Source organism: Schistocerca nitens, chromosome 2, assembly GCF_023898315.1.
Source record: "Schistocerca nitens isolate TAMUIC-IGC-003100 chromosome 2, iqSchNite1.1, whole genome shotgun sequence".
Lineage (NCBI taxonomy): Eukaryota > Metazoa > Arthropoda > Insecta > Orthoptera > Acrididae > Schistocerca > Schistocerca nitens.
The window spans coordinates 885,272,986-885,299,342 of record NC_064615.1 but is presented as its reverse complement, the minus strand read 5'-3'; the positions used below and the strand labels follow the sequence as shown (position 1 = coordinate 885,299,342).

At 42.9% G+C, this 26,357-nt stretch overlaps 1 pseudogene; it reads left to right on the top strand.

The window, feature by feature from the left end:
- Positions 1-1,299: 1,299 nt before the first annotated feature.
- Positions 1,300-1,417, top strand: LOC126238621 (5S ribosomal RNA; annotated as a pseudogene).
- Positions 1,418-26,357: the final 24,940 nt, after the last annotated feature.

The following is a 26,357-nucleotide window of genomic DNA, read 5'->3' as shown; positions in this document are numbered from 1 at the left end:
GGTATGCAAAGGAGGGCAGCACTAGTGGGGATGGGCTGGACAGGAGCGTGCAGTAGAAATGTCTTCATTGGCTGCACATGGTGGAAAAACTCCCTCCGTGGCCCATCTTTGAACAAGGGAGCATTCCCAAGTGTCAATAAATAATCTTCATGAAACTTGGCGTTTTATAGAGGAGGCAACCCGGCAAGGTAATTTGGCTTATTAACTTTAGATGGAATATCTGCGGAACGTGTCTGTTCTTTGGGACATGTTTGGAAGAGCAGGCACCGTTTGATCCCGTGGCCACTATGAATCAAATAAAAAAGGGATTAAAGGCATTAGCTGCTAGTAGACTTTGATGTATATCAATGAGAAAAACTGAAACTTTGTGCCGCACCAGTTTTTGGGCAGCACATCTGACTACTATGAAGGAGACCTGGGTTCAAATACCAGTTTGGCAAAAATTTTCAACTTGCCTCATTGATACAAATCAAAGTGCACTGACAGCTAATGACTTTAATCCCCTTGCGTTTCTTTTGAACTACATACATACATCCATGGGTAATAAAGCTTGCAGTATACCAGTATACATCCCACGGCCTTACCTGTGCTCTCGAGCCCTTTGAGATCACCAGTTGATCTAGATTCTTGTCCTCGAGTAGGACGCTCAAAACTGTTTTTTCACACTTACTACCTTCCTTTTCATAGTTTTAAAAGACGCTAATGGTGAATTTGGACTGAGAATTAGAGAATCGCTATTGAAGCCCCAAATGTCCTTATGATAGCATGAAATCTGGTAAACAAACTTCTGACCAGATCGGAACATGTTTGAAAGACATTTTCTTTCGCAGCGAAGGAGACAAGTCTGTATTATTGTTAGATTCTTGAGATGGTCAATGAGAAAGATCCGTTTGCGGTATCGTACCTGATAGCAAGGAATTTGTTCACCCGGTAATCCCAAAGGGCTCGGCAATACAGGTACAGCTTCGATGTTGGAAGAACATAGTATGAAGAATTTCAGCTCTGTTCTTTTGAATGGTTATGATACCAGTCTCCACTTGAAAAACAATATAATCAACCTGCGATCATTAGTTATAATCAATTATCTTTGAGGAGGCTTACAAATGTTCTGAAAAAGGTCTCATAGAAATCAGTATATTTAGAGGATCATCTGTGACAATTTGAAATCCTGCTAAATTTGTTTCTGTGTTCTCTGTCGTGCATATTATTTTAGGAAATTCGTTCCTATTATATACAATGTGTAGAAAACTTTTAAGCATTTCTCTATCGATTATCATTATTGTATTAATTCTGTATCGGGCCAACGGCCTTGCCGCAGTGGTAACACCGGTTCCAGTCAGATCACTGAAGTTAAGCGCTGTCGGGCTGGGCTAGCACTTGGATGGGTGACCATCCGGTCTGCCGAGCGCTGTTGGCAATCGGGGCGCACTCAGCCCTTGTGAAGCAAACTGAGGAGCTACTTGATTGAGAAGTAGCGGCTCCGGTCTCGGAAACTGACATACGGCCGGGAGAGCGGTGTGCTGACCACATGCCCCTCCATATCCGCAATGACACCTGTGGGCGGAGGATTACATGGCGGCCTGTTGGTACCCTTGAGCCTTCATGGCCTGTTCGGGATGAGTTTAGTTTTTTCAATGATTTTGTATCATATCAATGAATTACTTATTATTTTCAATAAACAGAATACAGATACGTGAAATGATAAACTAGAAAACAAAAAAATCGTGAAAGTGAAACTTAAAATAACAATTTCAAACATGAAACATGTATAAGCAAAATAAATAATTAGAATAATAATGAATATTTAGGTATTTTAATTAGGTGTGCCAAATATATTGCAACATCTGTATTACACCCTGATGTATGTAGCTTGAAAGCTTCTTTAATTTATGTTGTAACAGAAGTTACATTTTTCAAAATTACTTAATGGTGGAGTGTGTCGCAAAATTTCAGATTATAACAGAAGTTCATTGTACAATTTTTAGTATCGTTAATTAAATATCATCTTTTATTAAAGAAACATTTCTTATGTATAATTGTTTCGAAGATATTCCCTCTAAGCCTAAGATGCGAAATTACCTTTTGGGGTGTGTTTTACCCCTTAGAAATGAAATTGGGCGTAAAGAAAAAAGTAAGTATTGCATTTTTTCGGCCCTCGTACACACCCTTCAAGTTTCATCAAGGTCGTTTATTGACACTTGGGACTGTTCCTTTGTAAGGCTCACAGCTATTGAACGTGTCAAGATCCTAAACGTAATATTAGATTAACAAAACTTTGGATAGACGAGTTTAAACAATAATTCCTCCCGTTCTTAGTCCGTCCACGAAACGAAAAGAAACGGTGCTACACAGGGTGATGGAGCTGCCCCTTCCGCTGTCGTTTTATGCAGCCAGCAATGTTATAGCTGGCCATCATAAATCACATGCGGCATTTTCATATTCTATCACTTCTACGCCCAAACCATTAGTTCTACATTTTTGTAGAAAATTTAATGTAGTAAAATTTTGTACTGGGTTACGTTTGCGCTAGAGGCCGTAGTTTTCTAGTTATTCAACAAAAACGTGCAAAAGCGACCTTCAAACGCACTCTCACTCGCAAGGGTCAGCATTTCTGGTATGTCGTTCATGGCACTCCCTCCTACCACTGTACAAATATTTGTGACTGCACGAATTATTTTCGGCATTCTACCTGTTTTGATCTTCCTTGACTGCCCTTATTACCCCACCAGCTTAGTCGAGCACATACAAATTGTAAAACTGACGTTTCTGTAAATTTCACCTAACAAATTTTAAAAGCATAAAAAATTAAAATATCGTTTTATTCGTCATCTATAACTACTAAACTACTGTACAAGTTTTAGGGCAACCTTTACAAAAGTTGTTTTTCTTTCATTACCCATACCGCCACGTTTAATTTAACAATGTTACCGAAATAGCCGACTATTTTGGCGGTCTAAAAGCCCGATCAATAAGAGACCAAACAGATTGAATATCTGGAATAGCTCGTGTAGTCGGAAATTTTTGTGCAGTGGTAGGAGGGAGTGCCACAAACGATATACTAGAAACCCTGGCTGGTGACGAATGAGTGCTGGGTGAAGGTGCGTTCGAAGGTCATTGTTGTACGTTTATCTTGAATAACTCGAAAACCGTAGACTCCAGCGAAGACATATGACAGTAAAAAATTTAACTACATTAAATTTCCTACAAAAATGTCCTGGTCCGTTGTTATGTAGAACTATATAGTCTGCGCGTTGTAATGGAAAGAACACAATAATCTTGCGCGTAGTTTATGAAGGCCAGCTATATAACATAAAACGACAGAGGTAGGAACTGCTGACTCATCCTGTGTAGTACAATGAGAAGATCCCTCTATCTACTTGGTATAATAATTACATTGGAGAGTAACCATGTGCTCTTTATCAAAAAATGGCTCTGAGCACTATGGGACTAAATATCGGAGGTTATCAGTCGCCTAGAACTTAGAACTACTTAAACCTAACTAACCTAAGGACATCACACACATTCATGCCCGAGGCAGGATTCTAACCTGCGACCGCAGCGCCTAGAACCGCTCGGCCAACACGGCCGGCTGCTCTTTACCACCGTAGAACGACTTCATTTACTAAAGCCAGATATGTTGAACTTTATTTCAATAAAAAAACTTTACACGCAATATAACACTAGAACAATCTAACAATCCAGAACACTGAAATAAGGCCGTAAGCACATATCCAGCTACTTTTCTAGTTATGAGCGACCACTTACAGCACTCTTTACAGGTGTTTCTTGCTTATACACATCTTCGGTGCAATAGTTGTGATTTATTGCCTGGAAACACTTTCATACAACACGAGTCTCCGTTTTTCTTTACTGGTTGTCAGTAACGCGGCGTGCTGCCAATGGACGAACTTACGAGTGTCTTTTCTTTGCTGATCGATTCGTTTCCTGTCTCCCTCCGCCTATAAGCGTAAACTAACAAACACATGAGAACGAGAATGCCCAAGTAGCGACAGTTCCTCAAAATCGCTTTCAGTTAAAACTTGGCAAACGTTATGGTAATCCACAATGTACTGTGTTACCGTGGAACCCGACTGAATGTGCTGTGTTCAAACAAAGCGGAACACGTGCGGAGTAAATAAACGGAAATAAACTGCAGTTGTAGTCCCGACAGGCGAAGCGTGTGCCTGGCGGGGCGGCAAGAGTAGCGGAAAGCGGATGGAGCTGTCCGTGTGCTCAGAGCAAACACAAACTGCGACGCCGAGAGCAGCCCCATCCACTTACAGCTCGCGTTCTTTCTTTTCCGCAGATAGAATACAAATGATAGGGAGAAAATATATTCTGGGGTCGGACATTACTGATCAGACCGTGTACCAGGCACCCTGTAATGTACAGTGCTGTTTTCTCTATTTCTTTTTTTAGAATTTCGTATAGAAGCCGATTTTTATGAATACACAAATGAAAGTGATATGTTTCCTAGTTGCTTAGCATTGCTGATAAGTGATGGCAGTGCTCGACTAGGAAATTTTGGGTAGTAATGATGGATGAAAAACTAGCTTTGTTGATCTTGTAAGTAACTCTGAGCACTATGGGACTTAACTGCTGTGGTCATCAGTCCCCTAGAACTTAGTACTACTTAAACCTAACTAACCTAAAGACATCACACACATCCATGCCCGAGGCAGGATTCGAAGCTGCGACCGTAGCGGTCGCGCGGTTCCAGACTGTAGCGCCTAGAACCGCTCGGCAACTCCGGCCGGCGTCGATCTCGTGAGGAAAGTGCAAAAAATGGTTCAAATGGCTCTAAGCACTATGGGGTTTAACATCAGTCCCCTAGAACTTAGAACTACTTAAACCTAACTAACCTAAGGACGTCACACACATCCATGCCCGAGGCAGGATTGGAACCTGTGACCGTAGTGGTCGCGCGGTTCCAGACTGAAACGCCTAGAACCGCTCGGCCACCCCGGCCGGCAGGAAAGTGCAGTACGGGCAGATTTTTGGAAATATTTCGTGGGGAGGTGGGAAGAGGTGGTCAAAGTAGGTCAAGATAGACAATATGCCACATAACTCTGAGCCGAGCAAGAGAATATTTTAGTTTCGGTAGTTCCCTTCAAGTCATCGAAGGGCGTGTAAAACTTGCAATACACTGACAAAATCATCAAATATGAATTATACTTTGCCTTGAGATCATTGTTAGTGACGGATACGGGCTGATGGTGCCCATAATAACTTCCATCTCAGTCAAAACTTCATCATTGTTGACCAAACGCCACTACTGCGTTTTAGATCTGCGAAAAACTGACATATTGAATGAGCGATACGTCTAATAAATCAGAAGGTAGGCCAACGAAGAAGAGTTATCCGGTGGAAGAACTCTTGAACATTCGTTCAGCACATGGACGAACACTGTCTTGTTGCAATATCCCTGTGCGATATATGGCCTGTGAAGAATTCAGTAAAGTACTGGGAGCCTTTGCAGCGCCTTACTCTTAAATATCTTTCAACGCCTAACCCTTTCCCGAAAACCCCAAGAAAGCCAACTTCTCTACCCCGTATTTTGAAGATGTCCTCACTGTTACCGATAGAACAATATAAGTCTGACCACTGCATCATCTGCTAAGTCCACTAACGTACCAACACAAGAATCCCACCTTCTAACCTCGGCTTCAAGTAACTACACACAACGTAACAAACCGAACTAGACACATCAGCTACATAGTAAGACGCTAAAAACATATTGTGCAGAAAGCAGAACAGAGCGTCTGATCATGACTATATTATCAACCACCACGTTAAAGAAAATCCTGTTTTTTACCTGCCGGTAAAATGCACTTTCGGCTCTCCTTGTAGCTACAAACCGAAGGTAACGGATCAGTGTGACTTCAGCAGACGCGCAGGATGCCTCGCAGACGTATTCGCTAGCCGTAACGTCAAATCAGTGAGTTTGAATGAAGGCGCATTATCGGCATGAGAGAATGTGCTGCATCACTCTGGGAAATTGCTGCTCTTGTGAAACTAAATGTTTGGGCAGTACAATGGGTGTGTCCAGAATGGTTCACGGAAGGCCGTGGAAGACGACGAGATGGGTCAAGTCGCGCCACCCAGACCCCCCCCCCCCCAAAAAAAAAAAAAATAATAATAAGATCGACATCTCATCCGAAAGGCATTGCTTGACATATCTTTGTCCTCCTCGCCTCTGGTGCAAAAGTGGAACAGTGGAACACATCGTACACCGTTAGGGGTAGCAGTCCGTCGCCGATTATTACGGCGTGGGTTACGTGCGCGTCGTCCATTTCTCTGCCTACTTTTGACGAATGTACAGAAACATGCTAGACACAACCGGGGACAGGAGTGGCATCAGATAGTGTTTTCAAACGAATGCGGGTTCTGTTTGTTTGAAAATGATGGCCGCATTTTGGTTCGCCGCACACAGGGGGAGCGGCAACACAGTGACTGCATTCGCACAAGACATACAGCGCAACTCAAGGCCTTATGGTGTGTGGTGCTATTGGGTACAACCACAAGTCAGAGTTGTTTCGTGACGATTGTGAGCTACGAGAATGAGATACTACGACCCGTAGCCACACCCTTTCTGCACAACAGCTCAGACTCCATTTTTCAGCAGACAATGCGCGACCACATGTTGCTGCACAAACACGTGCGTTCTTGCTGTCACAGGATGTCAGCATTTTGCTCTGGCCCGGCAGATAACCAGACTTGTCGCCAATTGAAAATATGTGGGATTGGTAAAACGACTGGTGTAGAGCTTTTAAACAATGCCAAACACCGCAGATGAACTTTGGAACTAGATGAATGCAGCATGGATGGCTATACCACGATGCCATTCGCGCCTTATACGCGTCGATGCCATCACATATGGAGCAAATTATCAGGGCTCATGGCGGATCCTGTGCCTACTATGGAACTGGACACATGCTGAACCAAGGTGACTGAAATGATAATCATTTCTGCAGAGTTTACTAATGTACACGTCCTGTGAATATGAACGTCCTATCTCTAGTCGTTCAAGGTGTTCTTTTTTTCTGAACGTGAGTGTATTTTCCCTCCGCTATGCTGTGTCTTTTAATTTATGTAGTTGATACAGATTTCGCACCAACTACCGCTTCATCGATATGATGATATGATCGATGAGATTGATTACGATGCTCTAAAGCAAACGAGAAATGCTTAGGTGAGGCACTTCTTGCTAGGAGAACTTGTAGTAAGAGAATAGGCACTATTCTCCCTATAAAATGAATTTTATTTCCTAAAAGTCTTACCCAGTATATTAGAAGCCAGCCTACATACAGTTTTATATTCCGAAACGTGGAAGACCTACAAGATACTCCTATTCCTTAAATCTAACAAACCCATCAGTGAAACGTCCTCATAGCGACTTACTTGTATTTCAGTCTTTAGTATGACACTTCAATCTATGTTAATCCAGCGTACTCACAAACATTTAGAACAGCATCTGTCCCTTTCTAACACCCTTCTATCCCTAATTCGCTAACAGTCAGGTCTTCAACCCTTCCAATTCATATCATTACAGCTGAAAAAAAGGCATTCCGCGCTCTTTGTCTAGCTAAGCCTTAAATATCTTTTCACTGGTTATGGAACTCTCTTCGCGAGTAAGCATGGCTTCTCGATTGCTAACCATACGCAGATTGATTTTGAGCTCCGAGAATGCAGGGAATCCCCTTACCCCCAACCGCAGCCAGCGTCAGCTGAAACGCACTACTGGCATCTTGCGCCACTAAAAACACCATAAGTAACCTGTATCAAGATTTAGCTTATCTTGACTTTGATGACAACGCGTTTGGCAATTTACAATTACATACTGCTTCTCAAAATTTTTAACTCCGCTAAAACCCGGCTTTAAAAACTGGAAATTTTAATATCATGTGTAGCTGAGTGTAAAAGCATGAACCTGAGGTCACTATTCAAAGGTCTTCATTATTTTCTGAGCTATTTCGTAAAATCTAGACATCTACGGAAAAAATCGAAATTAGGTGGAAATTAGAAAAATTAGTAACTTACCTCCTTTTTATTTTCCTCTATTGTTACTTCATTTATCTCGCCTAATATGAGCCGGGGGTGGGCTGTCGGCGGTGCAGGCAAGAGAATTAAGAATATAACGAGAATGAAAAAAAAAAAAAACATTAGGAATGTGTTCTATTTTAAATTGAAAATCAAACACGGACAGTTAAAAAAGGTAAAGTATACATTTTAGAAACACATCGCAGACTAGTGAAATTTTTCTGAGCAAAAAAACACTGGAGCACTGGCGCTTCCATTTAAAATCTGAAGGATCTGCACTGGATAAGAAACGTTTCGTGCGGAGAGAATATGTTCTATAGGGTTAAAGGGTATGGGTAGAAAATATAGGTGTCAGTCAGAAGCAAGATGTTGGGGTGGGTAGTGGGAAGACGGGGAATACTAAATGTGGTAAAGACAGTGGGAGATTAGGCGTCTGGTGTGTGCATAGGGTAGTGATATTAAGAGGAAAGGGTTAGACATGTGTGGAGAGGAAACAAGAGAGAGGAGCCCGGATGTGCAGTGGGATAGGTCGGGAAGAGTTAAGATTGGTAGGAGGGATAAATATCGGGGCGGATCTCATTGTATGGGAGAGAGAGTTGGTTGAAGTTTTGTTATGATAGGATAAATGGTTCAAATGGCTCTGAGCACTATGCGACTTAATTTCTGAGGTCATCAGTCGCGTAGAACTTAGAACTAATTAAACCTAACTAACCTAAGGACATCACACACATCCATGCCCGAGGTAGGATTCGAACCTGCGATCGTAGCGGTCGCTCGGCTCCAGACTGTATCGCCTAGAACCGCACGGCCACTCCGGCCGGCTATGATAGGATAGGACGTGGAATGTGTGTAGGTGTAGGGACCGTGGGATGTGCTTGTAAGATGCGGCAGAATACCAGGGTTGGTTATCAGAGGGGAGCCAATGGTGTTATTGGAATCCAGCTTGCGGATAGTATAGGACATGCTGAGGCGCTCGATGTGGGTGAAGACGGGCTGGAAGTTGATGAGTTAATACAACGTACCTTCTCTCTACACAGCTTACAAATTAAAGCCCCCTACCACAGCTTCTCTCCGTATCTTCGAACTAATCTCAGGAGCTACTGTAGCAATGTTGATGCGGTGTTAAATAACAGAGTCACGAGGAAGATTTGTAAATGTAATTTATTGACACTAAGTGATGATGAGTATGTAATATATGCACTTTTATGTATCCGATATTTAATCAGCGTTTATAGTTATATCCCGTGGCAGTACTGGGAGCTACTAACTGATCAGTTACAAAGGTGGTGGTATCTGGCGGGAAAAGCAGTAAAGTAAATTGCCATTGAAAATACAGACAGCAGTGAAAATAGACTAGAATTTATGCATATTACTCGTATAAGTTGAAGACTTCCGCCACGTTTTTCTATGTGTATGTGAAGGGTGACTGCGAAGGGTGACTGCAGGAACTGCTGTTCGGATTTTGATACGCTTTTCAGTTACGGAAAAACTGATCGACATGAAAGGTTTGTGTCTATCACTACATGTTTCAAATAAGGCATCCGGCCACAGAGACTTAGAGCTGCCCGTCCATAGACGGGGCGAGTTGCTAGTTTAGAATGTAGAATCATAAAGCTGAACTAACTTTCAGGTTTATAGATGCCATGCTTCAAAGTGCAGAGAGTGTTGAAAAGGTATATTCGGAGAGGAAAAATCTACCACCAGTTCTACCTTAAAATCGTAGCGTCCCTGTTTATTTGACTAGACGGTTGCAATTCATTAATCTTATCTGGAGAATCTACTGAAGAAGAATACGTCATTGATTTAAAATCTCACTTGGGAAAGTTATTCGAAATTTTGAGTTACGAGATGGAGACTTTCTCAGCCTCTAGTCGTGTGCGAATTGCAAGAAAGTCAAATGTTTTCTCCGCCGTCCGCGCCCATGAGTGATATCCAAAGTGTCCAGCAGCAGCACTTTACCTGTGCGAAACATCACTTTTGGCTTCAGCTAGGTTAGAATACCGTTTAGCTGTTCGTCTTTGGAAGGAAAATTCCGTGCATGGGTTGGATGTCCTAAAAACAGAGACTCAGCTAGAGATAACTATTGTTTTGTGGATGAGACAATGTTAGCGTTTAATGGAGATTTACACAACTGACTGTTGGAATAATACTTGAAGGAGAAATGGATAGACTGCTATATCAACATATCTCAGATTTAGGTACTTTTCCTGTGCTTGTTTGTACTACCGAATGTAATGGAATACTACAATTTTCTCCCTTTGTGGATGAGTAAATATATCGCCAAACCAAGCGGATGATAATTAACGAAATTCGTAACCATGAACTTTTGAACAGTAATAGACTTCCAAATCAGTAACACGCCATGTGCCGTATGTTATTTCTTCGTGAAAGGATAGCTTTTGATGTGGAATTAAGAGAATATAGTATCCAAACATTTTCTACAACGAACTTTACATTATTTCATACACCTTGAGCAGTCTGTGTTTTTCAGCAGATGGATGTGAGATGTCAACATGGGGACTAAAGATTACAGGTAATGCTTTAAGGCTATTTTCAAATCTGCTTTAGTTATCTGGAGGCCTTTCGCGCATGGTTGTAAAGAGATTTGGCTAGTGAGACCCTCAGGGAACGAATACCGAGCATTTCATAACAACTACATGACAAAGTCTGGCTATCGTTACATTATTTCACACTCACTACTGCAACAAACTTCCCTACGCCGGTCCCACCCCACATGGCTCTCTTTTCAGTCTACAAGTATATGATCTTCCACTTAACTATGTATCCCAGTAGATTCTTTTCTGACACACCACTCCACATTTGTATCACCAACCATCTCCTCAGTAACTTCAACTTGCTGTGTAATTTATGGCACTTGAAATCCAAACTGTCAGAACCCATACAATTAACATAAGCACAAGATCTGGTACGTAGGACATCCGTGACTGAGGGAGATGATAATTAATTTAGAGAGATCCACTTCAGTTGTATTAATATTTATTATTACTACGACCGGTTTCGAGATTTTAAAATACTATCTTCTGGTGTACGAAATTATAGTATTTGGTAATACATAACATGCGGTAGGTCCAGTCAGAGCAAGACTTCCAGTCATTGCATGTTGGTGAAAACCGTCCACCGCCGGTCAGCCGCATGGTAGGAACGAAAACCACCACTGTGGGCAGTAGTAGTTAGCGTTCGTTCCAGCGGCTGCCCGGCGGCAGACATGGATTCCGCAAACAGAGATCCTGCGGAACTCAGCTCGCTCTGTTCCTCCATGAGATACATAGCGCCGCAGTCAAAGGTGCTCAGCTTGATACCGTGTTCTTTGACTTCAAGAAGGCATTTGACACCGACTCGCACTGCCGTCTAGTGAGAAAACTACGTGCTTGTCGAGTATTGGACCAAATTTGCGACTGGGTTTGAGACATCCTTGCAGATAGTAGACGTATATCTTAACGGAACAAAATCGTCGGACTTAAACGTAACTCCCGCACTAACTGAGGAAAGCATGACAGGACTGTTATTGTTTACAATCTATACGGGGTGATTTTTTCCACCGTGTACAAACTCTATGGATTGATAGATGAGACCAGAGGGAACAAAATGGGTCTAATGGTGTCTGGAAATGCATGGTTTCCATGCTAGAGACCATTTATTCAAATCTACAAAGAGACTTCAGTCTAATATGAGCAATACTATGCAGCTGAAACTGGTTTCCAGATGCCTCAATGCATGACTGTACGCGCACTAGCATTTTCTGTCTCACACGTTCACATTGGCCATGCTACGACCGAACAGTGTCAAGGACAGTATGAATATGCTGCTCCAGTGTCTCCACATTGTAATGGACGCTGGATACATGATACTTTTGAGATGGCCCTATTACCAGAAATTGCACGGGCTGAGATCCGGTGAATGTGCACGCCATGCAACTGGTCCCCCTTGTCCGATCCATCGACCAGGGAAGACACAATTGAGATGCGTCCGGACGTTAACGGCGAAGTGTAGTACCGTCATTTAGCAGCCACATAACCCTTCGAATCATCACTGGCACTTCTTCCAGCAGGGGGAGCAACGGCACCTACAAGAAACGCCGATAGTTCCGGCCTGCTAGGCGACGTGGAAGGAAGAGTCTTCCGAAAATACGATCCCAAATTATCGCGGTCCACACATTCCGGCACCCCCGATACTGATGATTCGCTATCGCCATACCATGGGGGTTCTGCATACTATCTCAAAGGTGAATGTTGTGAAAGGTAAAATACCGCTCTGCGTAAAGGTGACCTCATAATCATGGTTGCCCGGTGAAGAAATCACTTACAAAACTACTCCCAATATGGAAAGTCTGTCGCTAGTAAGCGATACACACCCTGTAAGGGACAAGGGTAGTAACAATTGTCATGGAGAATGTTCCATACGGTCGTCTGGCTTACCCTGTACTGTCGGGCCAACTAATACGGAGGTCGCCTTCCACAGTGTTAACCAAATTTTCCTCCAAGTCTGTTGTCCGAAAATTTCGGGTACGTCCTTTATGATTTCCTGCTTCCTGAAACGACGCTACCCACTGTGGCCGAGCGGTTCTGCGCTTCAGTCCGGAACCACGCGGCTGCTACTGTCGCAGGTTCAACTCCTGCTTCGGGCATGGAAGTGTGTGATGTCCTTAGGTTGGTTAGGTTTACGTAGTTCTAAGCCTAGGGGACTGATGACCATAGATGTTAGGTCCTATGGTGCTTAGAGCCATTTGAGCCTGAAACGACCGTGTCTCAGAAAAACGGCGAAACACAGTTGCAAACGTTGAATGCTGTGATATTGTCGGCGGGATTAGACTTCCTGATACAACTTTGCTGCCCGCTATGTGTTACCATTTGCCTGTCCGTAAGTAAAAACCATGTCGGAAAGACGTTACCTCTCACCACGGACAACGCTGTGGCCGACGGTCTTCACTTAACGGCCGGGAGCAGCGGCGTTTCCGTGGAGTTAACAGTGCTAACAGACAAGCAACACTGCGTGAAATAACCGTTGGAATCAATGTAGGACATACGAAGAGCGTATCCGTAGGCCAGTGATGCGAAATTAGGCGTTAATGGGCTACGGCAGCAAACGACTGACGCGAGTGGCTTTCCTAACAGCTCGACATCGCCTGCAGCGCCTCTCGTGAGCTAGTGACCACATCGGTTGGACTCTAGACGAAAATCGTGGTCAGGTCAGGTGAGTCCCGATTGCAGTTGGTGAGAGCTGATGGTAGGGTTCGAGTGTGGCACAAACCCCACGAAGCCGTGGATCCAAGTTGTCAACAAGGCACTGTGCAACCTAGTGACGACTTCATAATGGTGAGGACAGTGTTTACATGGAAGGGACTTGCCCTGGTTATGTTCGGATACTTGGAGACCATTTGCAGCCGACCAAGGTCTTTCGTTTCCAAACAGTGCGCCAAGATATCGGTCCACAATTGTTCTCAATCGGTCTGAAGAAGATTCTGGACAATTCGACTGACGACCTGGTCACTCAGATCGGCCTACATGAATCCGATCGATCATATATGGGGCAGAATCGAGAGTTCAGTTCGTGCACAAAATCCTGCACCGGCAACACCTTCGAATTATGGACGGCTATAGAGGCAGCATGGCTCAAAGTTTCTGCAGGGGACTTCCAACGACTTTTCTATTCTATGCCACGTCGAGTTGCAGCACTAAGCCAGGCACAAGTTCCAACACGATATTAGGAGATATCTCCTCTGTCTTTTGTCACATCAGCGTAAATAACCTAGTAGAGAGCGTTGTATGCTCTTTAAGACTGATGGCTGATGATGCGGTTGTCTATGACAAAACAGAAACGCGAGAAGACAATATCGACTTGCAGAATGAACTGCAAAGGGTTAATGAATGGTGCAGGTTCTCGCAGTTAACCCTGACCATAAATAAATATAACGTACTGCCTGTACATAGGAAAAGAAAGCTACTTCTGTACAACTATACTGTTGACGAGAAACTACTGGAAACAGTATCCACTGTAAAATATCTAGGAGTAACGATCCAGAACGACGTTGACGGGGGTAGGACGTCAAAAATTCAAAAAAATCGATTTTTCAAAAATATGCCTATTTAGTACCGCACGTCTTCCTGAATAGTTTGATGTATAAAACATATATATTTGAGATATTATAAGGCACGTTATTTGGAATTAAGTCTACCAACCCCACACCCCTTTGAACAGCATTCTTCTGTCATACATAAGTGTATTTCTCTCTGTAGAACGCCAATGTTTATGTTTGCACCAAAGATTGTCATACGTGAAACAAAGGACTATTGATATCGATAACTTCTCTCCTGCTATCGATATGCATTGTTTTGATCGCTGATTTCGTTTGTTCTCTATTTGAATGGCTTGCAGTGTGTGTTGTGTATTTCGAAACGATTTCCATTTGGCTATATTGTTTCGTGTTGCATATTGTCGCAAAGATACCTAGAATTCGTTGCTTCAACCGTAAACAATGTCACTAGTTCAACAGATACCCAGTAAAGGGTGCTACAACAAAGGTCAATTGCTGGTGGTGAAGAATATAATCAGTGGTGTTCTCTAACAACTGCTGTAATGGAAGCTATCAAACCTAAATTTAGGGACACAGCAAATGAAAACTTATTGAAGAAATGTGTTCATGGTGGCACACAAAACTAAAATGAAAGTTTTAACCAATATGGGAAAGATTGCCAAAAACAAGTTTTGTGGGAAGAAATGCTATTGGTGGTTATGATGCAGTTTCATGTTTTAATGATGGTGTGCGAAGTAGAAAATACGTTTTAGAGAAAATGGGAATTCAGCCTGGAGTGAACTGCATCAAAGCTTTGTGTGCGTAGACAGAGAGCGAGTAGCGAAAGCAGACAAATCATTTTTGGAGGTGATAAAATCAAGAAGAGTGCACCATAGGAATTGAAAAGGAGAAAACTGATTTAGAAAATGAAAAAGAACCTGCTTACGGTGCTGGACAATTCTAAAAGAATGCCACATACAAACAGAAACTTTAACGGCCATTTTCCGCAAAATACAAATTTCTGTTCTTAGGTACATGTAACATCCAAAATAAATATCCTTTTACTTTCAAACTTGGTATGATTATTAAACACAAACTCTTTAATGAAAAACTCTAGAATTTTCTGAATCTATTAAAAGCTGTAGTAAAAATGGAGATAATTAAGTATAAAATTAACTATAATATTTGAGATTTTTCTAAACATCAAATTTAAAATGTAACAGCTCATTCATTTTTTCATAAATTAAATAAATTCTAGAGTTTCATACACCTGCAAGTATGGTTTCCATGCTGTGCAAAATCCATCAAAAAATCTATCTTACTTAAGAAGAAAAGTGTACCTATAGCAACAAATGCAACCAATAGTAAGTGAAAAAATGATGAAATTTCACATGTAAAAAAATTATTTTGTTATGTTTTTGAACTTCCGCTGCTATGAGTGTGAATTCTGAATCCTTTTTGGTCATGCTGACAAAGTTTTATGAATTTAATTGTAAAAGTATAGACAGTGGAAATTAAAATGTCCTGTGGTGCTTGTTCTGCTCCAAGTCAACTCGTCTGATAACCTACTCCCCTTAAGTGGAATGATCACATAAAACAAATAGTAGGAAAATCATATGCCAGACTGAGATTCATAGAAAGAATCTTAAGGAAGTGTAACTCATCCACGTAGGAAGTTATTTATAAGAGGCTTGTTCGATTGATTCTTGAGTATTGTTCGTCTACCTGGAATCCTTACCAGGGATAGAAGATATAGAGAAGATCCAGCGAAGAGCGGCGCGTTTCCTCACGGGATCATTTAATCGACGCGCGATCGTTAACGAGTTGCTCATCAAACTCTATTGGCAAAAGTACCTCGTGCTACACACCAGTAGGTGGCTTGCAGAGTATGATGTATATGTATCGGTACTGTTGGTCAATTAAACTGTATTAGCAGGAACAGTAGCATATAAAGGAATTTTATTTATTGTGCCGACACAGGATAGTAAGAAAAATTCATGATTAAATTTGTAGATGGCTTGTGTGTATATAGTGTGCGAAATTTAGAAAACACGTTTGCCACCTGTGGCACGAAGATATGGCTGTAATCTGTCTGTGCACCGACTCGAACTGAGCGTAGATAGCAGATTCGGGCACGTCACTCCTTGCTGCTCAGAGCCCACGAGAAATACCGAGCGAGGTGGCGCAGTGGTTAGCACACTGGACTCGCATTCGGGAGGACGACGGTTCAATCGCGTCTCCAGCCATCCTGATTTAGGTTTTCCGTGATTTCCCTAAATCGTTTCAGGCAAATGCCGGGATGGTTCCTTTGATAGGGCACGGCCGATTTCCTTCCCAATCCTTCCCTAACCCGAGCTTGCGCTCCGTCTCTAATGACCTCGTTGTCGACAGGACGTTAAACACTAACAACCACCCACGAGATATACGGGCCCTGCAACGAACTTGTGACGTCACACTAGCCGTCTTGTCCGCCACAGTGCGCAAACGACCGGCTCGGTGCAGAGCCCACGGGAAATCAATAATTAAGTGAAAGGTACGCTACATAGGTCTCAATTTTATCGTATGCTAGTGAGAACTTGCATGCACTGAAACATGCAATAAAGAAACACTCGTCTGAAGTAGATACGCGCTCCCTGCCGGAGACGGCTGCTGTCAGTCGTTAGACCTGCAGTGTCACATGCTGTGACTTACGCGCCACGGTCTGTCTTTCACGTGGGCCTCAAAACACTGTCTTCTCGGAACCAACCAACAAACATGTAGTGTACTTGATACCAGGTTCACGTTTGTTGAATGTCTCGTTCATGGTGCTGCAATCTTAATAGACAGCAGCAGTGTAGATGTAAGTATCAAGCAAATGCGGCCAACAGTATCAAAAGTCTTACTACTAGGGGCGTTCAATAAGTATTGTAACAGTTTGTTTCTGAAAGCGAGTTGGTTTTATTCTGGATTCCAATACACCTGATTACTTTCCTCTCTTCTGGCTACAAAACCCTTTTTATCAACGAATTCTCCGTTCAGTGCACTGCTTTTACGCCACCGTTTTGGGTCGACCTGTATGCCCTCATGGTACCTCTCTATTGCTCAACGTCTGCAGGTCGAGGTCTAAGGCTAGTGTTGCTGCCTCTGGATCACGGGGTCCCGGGTTCCATTCCCTGTCGGTTTCGGGATTTTCTCTGCACGCGGACTGGGTGTTTATGTAGTGTCATTTCATTATAATCAGCATTTTTGAGAGTGACTAGATTGGATTGTGAAGAGAAATGGACTGTGTAAAAATTGGGACTTTGTACGGGTGCTGATGAGCTCGCAGTTGAGTGCCCCACAAACCAAACATCATCATCATCTATTGCTCAACGTCTTGCTGCATCAATAACCTCCTCATCTCCCACATATTACTTCCCTCGTAGTGCACATCTCATTGGGCCCAAGTAGATAGAATTCGGAAGGAGCAAGATCTGGGCTGTAAGGTGGATGAAGCAAAATAGTGCAACGAAGTTTTGTGAGCTTCTTTCGTGCGGGCAGACTTTTTAGAGGTTTTTCGTTGTCATGGAGAAGGAGAGAATCGCATTTTTGTGACGAAGAACACGCTGGCGTTGTTTCTTCAGCTTCCTGGTTTAATACATTGCAGAACTGATCGTTGCTCCGTGAGGGAGGACGTCAAACCGAATAACGCCTTCAGTCTCCCAGAAGATCGTCCCTATGACTTTATTGCCAGATGACTGTGGATTTGAACTTTTTCTTCAGAGGAGTGGTGGTGTGGCACCGCTCCGTGAATTGCCGTTTTGTTTCCTGTTCGAAGTGACAATGTCTGACAAAAAATTGTCACGATCAGTCTCGTAACACGCAAGCAGTTACGCGCCGATAGTCTTTCGTTGCTCTTTATGATCTTCTGTTAAGCAGCGAGGAAACCAGAGGGGCACACACCTTTTAGGACTACAACTAATGGAGTAGTATGACAGCGGAGACGTCCAATTGTGAAGCGAGATGTCTGATTGTGATCCCGTCGATCATCTAGAATGAAAGTGTCCGCATGTTTCAAAACGGGAATCTCAGCTGTATGCGGCCGGTCAGCACGTCAGCGATCGGACATGTTTGCGCAATCTTATTGCGATGCTGACAGACACTTCGCCCAGTGACTCATCGTGTTTTTCTACACTGGCAAGTCACCGTATATATTGTGCAAGTGTCTATGAATATCTGCGATGCTCTGATTTTCTGTCAAAAGACCGGTACAGAAGCCACTTTCAAGGCTACTTATAGCGCCGCAACCTATCAGAACTTCATGGAACTATAGGGATTGAAGCCGGAATATTCCACAACGTCCTATAACAAAATTTCGTATTTTTTCAACCGAAACTGGCCGAGAAAAAAATATGTTGCATTACTTATTGAACGTTCCTCGTAAATTTCACATTCTATACACCCCCCCGCCGGCCGCTGGTGGCCGAGCGGTTCTGGCGCTACAGTCTGGAACCGCGTGACCGCTACGGTCGCAGGTTCGAATCCTGCCTCGGGCATGGATGTGTGTGTTGTCCTTAGGTTAGTTAGGTTTAAGTAGTTTTAAGTTCTAGGGGACTTATGACCTCAGCAGTTGAGTCCCATAGTGCTCAGAGCCATTTGAACCATTTTTTTATACACCCCCCCACCCCCCCACCGCAATAAACAAAAATCTAGCAAAAATTTTATCATGTGTTCTTCGTCCTATACCGGAGCAAACACGTTATCATGTGTTCTTCCTCCTATTGGACATGCAAAATAGGAAATTTCCTTATTTGCTGTCCTTCCTACAGTTTCGCCAGCCGTCTTGTACCTAAAAAACGTAGAGTATTAAACGCTACAGACTTCTTGAGTGCATCGCTGACTGCATTACACCACAGATTCTTGCGGAATAAGCAGTACTCGAAAATTATTCGTTATTATTACTTAATGTAGCAGAATGGGGAACTAGAGCAAACGATGAGATCTGCTTTGTAAATAGTTTTAATTGCGCTGTCTTAATTAGCCAAGTTACGCACGGAACTTGTTAGTGCCCACGACAGCTGTACAACTCAGTTACGCAGCTGCTGACTTCACTAAATACGTAATTCTTCATTCTTAAGCCTGCAACGTTTTCGTTACTGCTGCGGAAAATGTCGGTTTCGCCCAATATTTCGACTAACAAACGACGTAGTGTGATCCGCTCACCAGTACTGCTGTACAAAAATATATAATCGTAACCGCGACTGATGTAGCATATGAGCACTAATCAATAAATAGGAAAGAATGCTCCAACTTTTTGGTGTATATGTTGATAAAAACTTGAACTGGAGGAAGCATATTACTGACCTTCTCAAACAATTACGTTCAGCTACTTTTGCTCTTCGTATAGTTGCTACTCTCGGAACCAAAGTGGCAACCTCCTGATACATTTTGCACATTTCTTCTCAACAACGTCGTACGCAGTAATTTCTGGGGTAACTCTTCATCAGAAAGAAAGTGTTCATTCCATCAGAAATGGTTCAAATGGCTCTGAACACTATGGGACTTAACATCTGAAGTCATCAGTTCCCCAGAACTTAGAACTACTTAGAACTAACTAACCTAAGGACACCACACACATCCATGCCCGAGGCAGGATTCGAACCTGCGACCGTAGCGGTCACGTGGTTCCAGACTGAAGCGCCTAGAACCGCTCGGTCGCAACCGCCGGCTCAAAGCGGACAGTAAGAGTAGTATGTGGTATGTGGTATTCACCCATGGTCGTCATGTAGGTACCTATTCAAGGAGGTAGGCATTTTAACTACGCCGTTATAATGCGAATTTTCGGTAATGAAGTTAATCAAAAATAGTCCATGATAATTTGGGAAGAAACTAGTGTCCATACCTACGACACTAGAGGGAAAATGACCTTTATTACTCATTATTAAAGCTTTTGGTGGCTCAGAAAGGAGTTCAGTATTCAGCTGCCAAATTTTTTAATCACTTTCCGAATAACGTAAAATGTCTGACAGGTAGCGAAGCAAGTAAATTGCATATAACCGGACGACGTTCTTCTGATTTTCCTGTATGCGGTAAAGTCTCCTTACGGCGCCTCCTGAACAACAAAATCCGTCTAGCGCCCTTGTTTACGGAAATACCCACCGTATGAGCACCAACAATTTACACGCATTCGAATTCAATTAGCTCCGACATAATACACTCACAACTATTAACATAGAAGTCTCTTCTGATCAAAACTGACACTTGCAACGCATTCAGTACACTGCAAAGGTACTGTTTGTGATCAAACACAGCAGAGCAACCCGTAGAATTGGGTAGCATCTGCAGTTATGTTCAAGTAGGTATTTCTCGCCATGTTTCCATAATTTTGTCCAACTCTTATACGATAGCGAGTTTAGTGTAGTGACACATTTGTGATTCATATGATGATGAGAGAAGAGAGAGTGAAAAACGTCGCCGCGTAACCTGCTCCTCTTGAATAGCAGCCGCGCAGAGTGTCCGCGCGGTTTAGGGCGCCATGTCACGGATTGCGCTGTCCTTCTCGCCCGAGGTTCGAGTCCTCCCTCGGGCGTGGGTGTGCGTGTTGTTCTTAGCATAAGTTAATTTAAGTAGTGTGTAAGAGTAGGGACCGATGACCTCAGCAGTTGGGTCCCTTAGGAATTCACACACATTTGAACCCTTTCTTGAATAGCACCAACGCGGCTGCCGAGCTGAACGTCCTAATCCAACGGAAGGATCAGCATCAACTGTGTCACATAACCTCACTTTTCACAGAGATGACAGAAGTCATAGGATAACGATATTCACATACGCAGATGGTGATAGTATCCCGTACGCTAGTCATAAAACGCGAGTACACTGACGGAGCTGTCATTTGTACACAGGTGCTTCATGTGAGAAGGTTTCTGACGTGATGGCTCCTCGACGGAATTAACAGACTTCAAACACGGAATGGTAGTTGAAGCTAGACGCCGGCCGTGGTGGCCGAGCGGTTCTAGGCGCTACAGTTTGGAACCGAGCGACCGCTACGGTCGCAGGTTCGAATCATGCCTCGGGCATGGGTCTGTGTGATGTCCTTAGGTTAGTTTTTTTTTTTTTTTGGTCATCAGTCTACTGACTGGTTTGATGCGGCCCGCCACGAATTCCTTTCCTGTGCTAACCTCTTCATCTCAGAGTAGCACTTGCAACCTACGTCCTCAATTATTTGCTTGACGTATTCCAATCTCTGTCTTCCTCTACAGTTTTTGCCCTCTACAGCTCCCTCTAGTATCATGGAAGTCATTCCCTCATGTCTTAGCAGATGTCCTATCATCCTGTCTTTTCTCCTTATCAGTGTTTTCCACATATTCCTTTCCTCTCCGATTCTGCTTAGAACCTCCTCATTCCTTATCTTTTCAGTCCACCTAATTTTCAACATTCGTCTATAGCACCACATCTCAAATGCTTCGATTCTCTTCTGTTCCGGTTTTCCCACAGTCCATGTTTCACTACCATACAATGCTGTACTCCATACGTACATCCTCAGAAATTTCTTCCTCAAATTAAGGCCGGTATTTGATATTAGTAGACTTCTCTTGGCCAGAAATGCCTTTTTTGCCATAGCGAGTCTGCTTTTGATGTCCTCCTTGCTCCGTCCGTCATTGGTTATTTTACTGCCTAGATAGCAGAATTCCTTAACTTCATTGACTTCGTGACCATCAATCCTGATGTTAAGTTTCTCGCTGTTCTCATTTCTACTACTTCTCATTACCTTCGTCTTTCTCCGATTTACTCTCAAACCATACTGTGTACTCATTACACTGTTCATTCCGTTCAGCAGATCATTTAATTCTTCTTCACATTCACTCAGGATAGCAATGTCATCAGCGAATCGTATCATTGATATTCTTTCACCTTGTATTTTAATTCCACTCCTGAACCTTTCTTTTATTTCCATCATTGCTTCCTCGATGTACAGATTGAAGAGTAGGGCTACAGACTTGTCTTACACCCTTCTTAATACTTAGGTTAGTTAGGTTTAAGTAATTCTAAATTCTAGGGGACTGACGACCTTAGAAAAAAAAAATGGTTCAAATGGCTCTCAGCAGTATGGGACTCAATTTCTGAGGTCATTAGTCCCCTAGAACTTAGAACTACTTAAACCTAACTAACCCAAGGACATCACACACATCCATGCCCGAGGCAGGATTCGAAACTGCGACCGTAGCTGTCTCGCGGTTCCAGACTGCAGCGCCTAGAACCGCACGGCCACTTCGGCCGGCTGACCTTAGAAGTTAAGTCCCATAGTGCTCAGAGCCATTTGAACCATTTTTTTGAAGCTAGACGCTTGGGACGTTCCACTTCGGAAATCGTTAGAGAATTCATTATTCCGGGATCAACAGTGTCAAGAGCGCGCCAAGAATACCAAATTAAAGGCATTATCTCTCGTCATGAACAATGCAGTGGCCGACGGCCTCATTTAACAACCGAGAGCAGCGACGTTTGCGTAGAGCTGTTGGTGCTAACAGACAAGCAACACTGCGTGAAATAACCGTAGATATCAATGTGGGGCGTACGATGAACGCATTTGTTGGGTCAGTGGGCCATTGCAGCAGACGACCAGTGCGAGTGCCTCTGCTAACAGCACGACATCGCCTGCAGCGCCTCTCCTGGGCCGGTGACCTAGTCGACTGGAAAACCGTGGCCTGGTCGGATGAGTCACGGTTTCTGTTGGTGAAAGTTGATGATAAGGTTCGAGTGTGGCGCAGGCCTCAGGTTGTCAATAAGGCTCCATAATGGGGTGGGCTGTGTTTGCATGGAATGGGCTGCGCCCTCTGATCCAACTGAACCGATCATTCACTGGAGTAGATCTTCTTGCAGCTATTCATGGACGTTCCGAAAGAACGATGGAATTTTTAAGGATGACAATGCGCCATATCACTGCGTCACGATCGATCACGACTGGATTGAAGAGCATTCTGTGCAACTCGAACGAATGATCTGGCCACCCAGATCGTCATCGAACATTTATGGGATATCTTCAAAGGTCAGTTACTGGTCAAATGCCGTACTGGCAATACTTTCGAAATTATGGACTGCTACAGAGGCAGAAAAGCTCAAAATTTCGGCAGGGGACTTCCAACGACTCGTTGAGTCGCCACCAGTTCGAGTTGCTGCACTACACCGGGAAAAAGAAGGTCCGACATGATATTAGGAGGCATCCCATTGCTTTTGTCACCTCAGCGTTTAAGACGCTGCGGAGAAGTTTGCAACTTTATCCAAAACATTTGATGCAATTACTGGTATCCATAACTTTATGATGCTACCTCTGCTCCCAGATCAGCGAAATACTGAACTGAAAATTTCATCCTTACCTGGTTTCGAACTCCACACATTCGAGTCGAGCGCCACTACTGTAATATCGCGCAGAGATCGCGGCGCCACACCAGAGTTAGCAACACGTATCGATCCCCCGGACGATAGCGAGGTCTTGCTGAAATCTGCAACGATGAATCAGAGGCGCTGCTGAAGACGACGCCTCCCCTTTCAGCACAGCGGCAGAAATGGTTCAAATGGCTCTGAGCACTATGGGACTTAACATCTGAGGTCATCAGTCCCCTAGAACTCAGAACTACTTAAACCTAACTAACCTAAGGACATCACACACATCCATGCCCGAGGCAGGATTCGAACCTCTGATAGTAGCATCGCGCGGTTCCGGACTGAAGCGCCTAGAACCGCTCGACCAACGCGGCCGGCGCACAGAGGCACCCTCGCTCCGGAGGTAGCGTAGAGTCGAGCACCGTAGTGCTCTGGCCAATTGGAGACCTCAGTTAGAGAAGTCAACATCGTCATGTAGGACAGTGACAGCAAACGTTTCTGAAGAAATGTACTTTCGTAAATGTTGCATTTTGTACTGCTAGAGAATAGTTTGTTAAAAAGTGCATCAGGTGATGCTGAAAGGTGGCTACACTGAGCCACAGCGCCAGAGATTGCGCCAAAGAGTATTATTCAGCCGCCTCCACTGGCAGTTCTTGTCGAGAAGTCGTGGTGGTGAGTGCTTGTTGAGATGTAGCAGTGGTGAGTCGTTGTTGAGAGGTTCCCATGGAGAGTGCTTGTTGAGATGTTGTCATATTGTTTTGATGTGCTAGACACCAGATGTTGTTGGATTAGGGATGCTGTAATGTGCTTTTCGTCAATATATATGAAGGTAAAAAAATTCCTTTTTTTCACTATTTCAATGTCTTAAACAATAATGCCTCTTGGTCACAGGTTCAGTCGACAAATCATCTGGCTCGTGTTCTTGTATTAGACTGTATTTCTGGTTTCTATGTGCAATTATAGTATATCTGGTTTTTTTTAATTACTTCAGTATAAGTGGTGTTTAAAATATCTGGTCTTATTGAGGAAGAACCGTGCCAGATGTGTACGTTGAATCACACTTCCACATACAGAACAGCGACACTTGTGCCTTGTTGTTTCGTAGGTTCTATAGTTGCTGGGGACTTAATTAATTAATTGTGTTAACGGAAGTTTTCTTTCATTCTTGGTTGTTATTTTATGCAGTCAGATTGCGGAGTAATACTAGTCAGGGCCAACCGTTTACGAGATTGCGTAAACGGACAGTCAGCTATAATTTAAATTATTTGCAGTCAGTTTAATTAAGCCCCCATGCACGTGGCGACCGCTGCTTCGGAACGTCCCTTGGAATTATTCTGATTGTAAAAATAGCAGACAGTAGTATTGTTGTAGTAATTTGTAGTTTAGTAATTGTAGTCTATATTGCATGTGTAGATTTGGTAATTGTCATTCTTCTAGTGGTATTTTTTGCAGAATTTAATTTTTGTTGTCTTGTATACGGGTTTGACGATTTTGTGCAATTATGAAGATTTCAATTGTTCGTTAATCGTGTTTGAGGGAAGCATTTCGTGTGAATGATATTGTTGGTGATAAAGTGTCATTGTGTGTAATTTTCATATAGTGACGAGTTTTGTATGTTTTGTAAATGATTACGCGATCGATGAAAAAGGCAAAAATGATGGATAGTCAGAATGACGAAATTGTTGACATGGCGAGCTCGCCAACACAGGAGAACAGTATGATGAATAATGAAGTTGAAAACAATTTAATAAGTCGGGAAAATAGTCCGGAACCATTTCAAAATTTTTCTCAATCAGAAAATTCACAGAATACGAGATTAACGACAGAAGATTCTGGAATAGTGTCGAACACAGATAGCTTTACAGCTTTGACGGAAGAAGTTGATTTTGCGGGAAATGTTAGGGTCGAAAGGAATTTCGAACAAGTTAATATGGAGCAGTTGATGAGTGCAATATTAAATTTGGGATCACGGTTAGACTCACAAATAGGAACAATTAAAACTGGTATGGGAACAATGGAAACACGGTTAGACTCAGTGGGATCACAAATAGGAACAATTAGAACTGAGATGGGAACAATGGAAACACGGTTAGACTCACGAATAGGGACATGTTTCAAAAACATGAAAGATGAATTAAAGAAAGAAATTAGAGAAGAAGTACAACCGATTTTGAATTCTCACAATAATAGATTATTTGCAGTAGAGATTAGACAAAAGGAACAGGATAGAGAACAGGAAGAAAGAGATCGCGTGATAGTACAAAAATTTTCAGAGTTAAATTTACAACGTGCACACGATAAGGAAGAAATATTTGAGAGAATCGAGGAATCCGTACCAAATGACAGAATAAATAACCTAACACAACAATATGAACAGTTAACTACTAAATGTGTCAATACTGAAACCCGAGTCGCGACACTTACGGAAGACGTAAATAAACAGAAAGAAAAAATAGGTGACTTATCGGAAAGAGTTGAGGAGATTTCAGATAAATTGACAAGTCTTAGTTTAAATGGTGACAGAGATTCAGATGATACAGCTCCATTGCCATTTGCAGAAACCGAAGAGTACCAGAACATAAATAAGCATTTTGAAAATCAGGGAAAATTTAATGAACGCCTCAAAAGGGAATTTGAGGCACTACGAAAGCAAGTCAAACAAATTGAAGGCGAAATCGTAGGAAAAGACAGCAAAAGAAATTTAGAATCACAGATAGCAGAGGGGTTTGAAGAAAATAATTTGTTTCATTTACGAGGTGCAACAAGAGAGCGCCAGGCGCGCGAACTTGACAATAATCGACATTCGGACTGGGACAGACGCGGTAGGTCTTTGTCGCCACGAGGAGAAAACTTTGACTATAAACACTTCTTAACTGTTCGGAAATTTAAGATCTTTCGCAACTCTAAGAACGACATACATCCATGTTCACGGTTAGATCAATTTATGTAC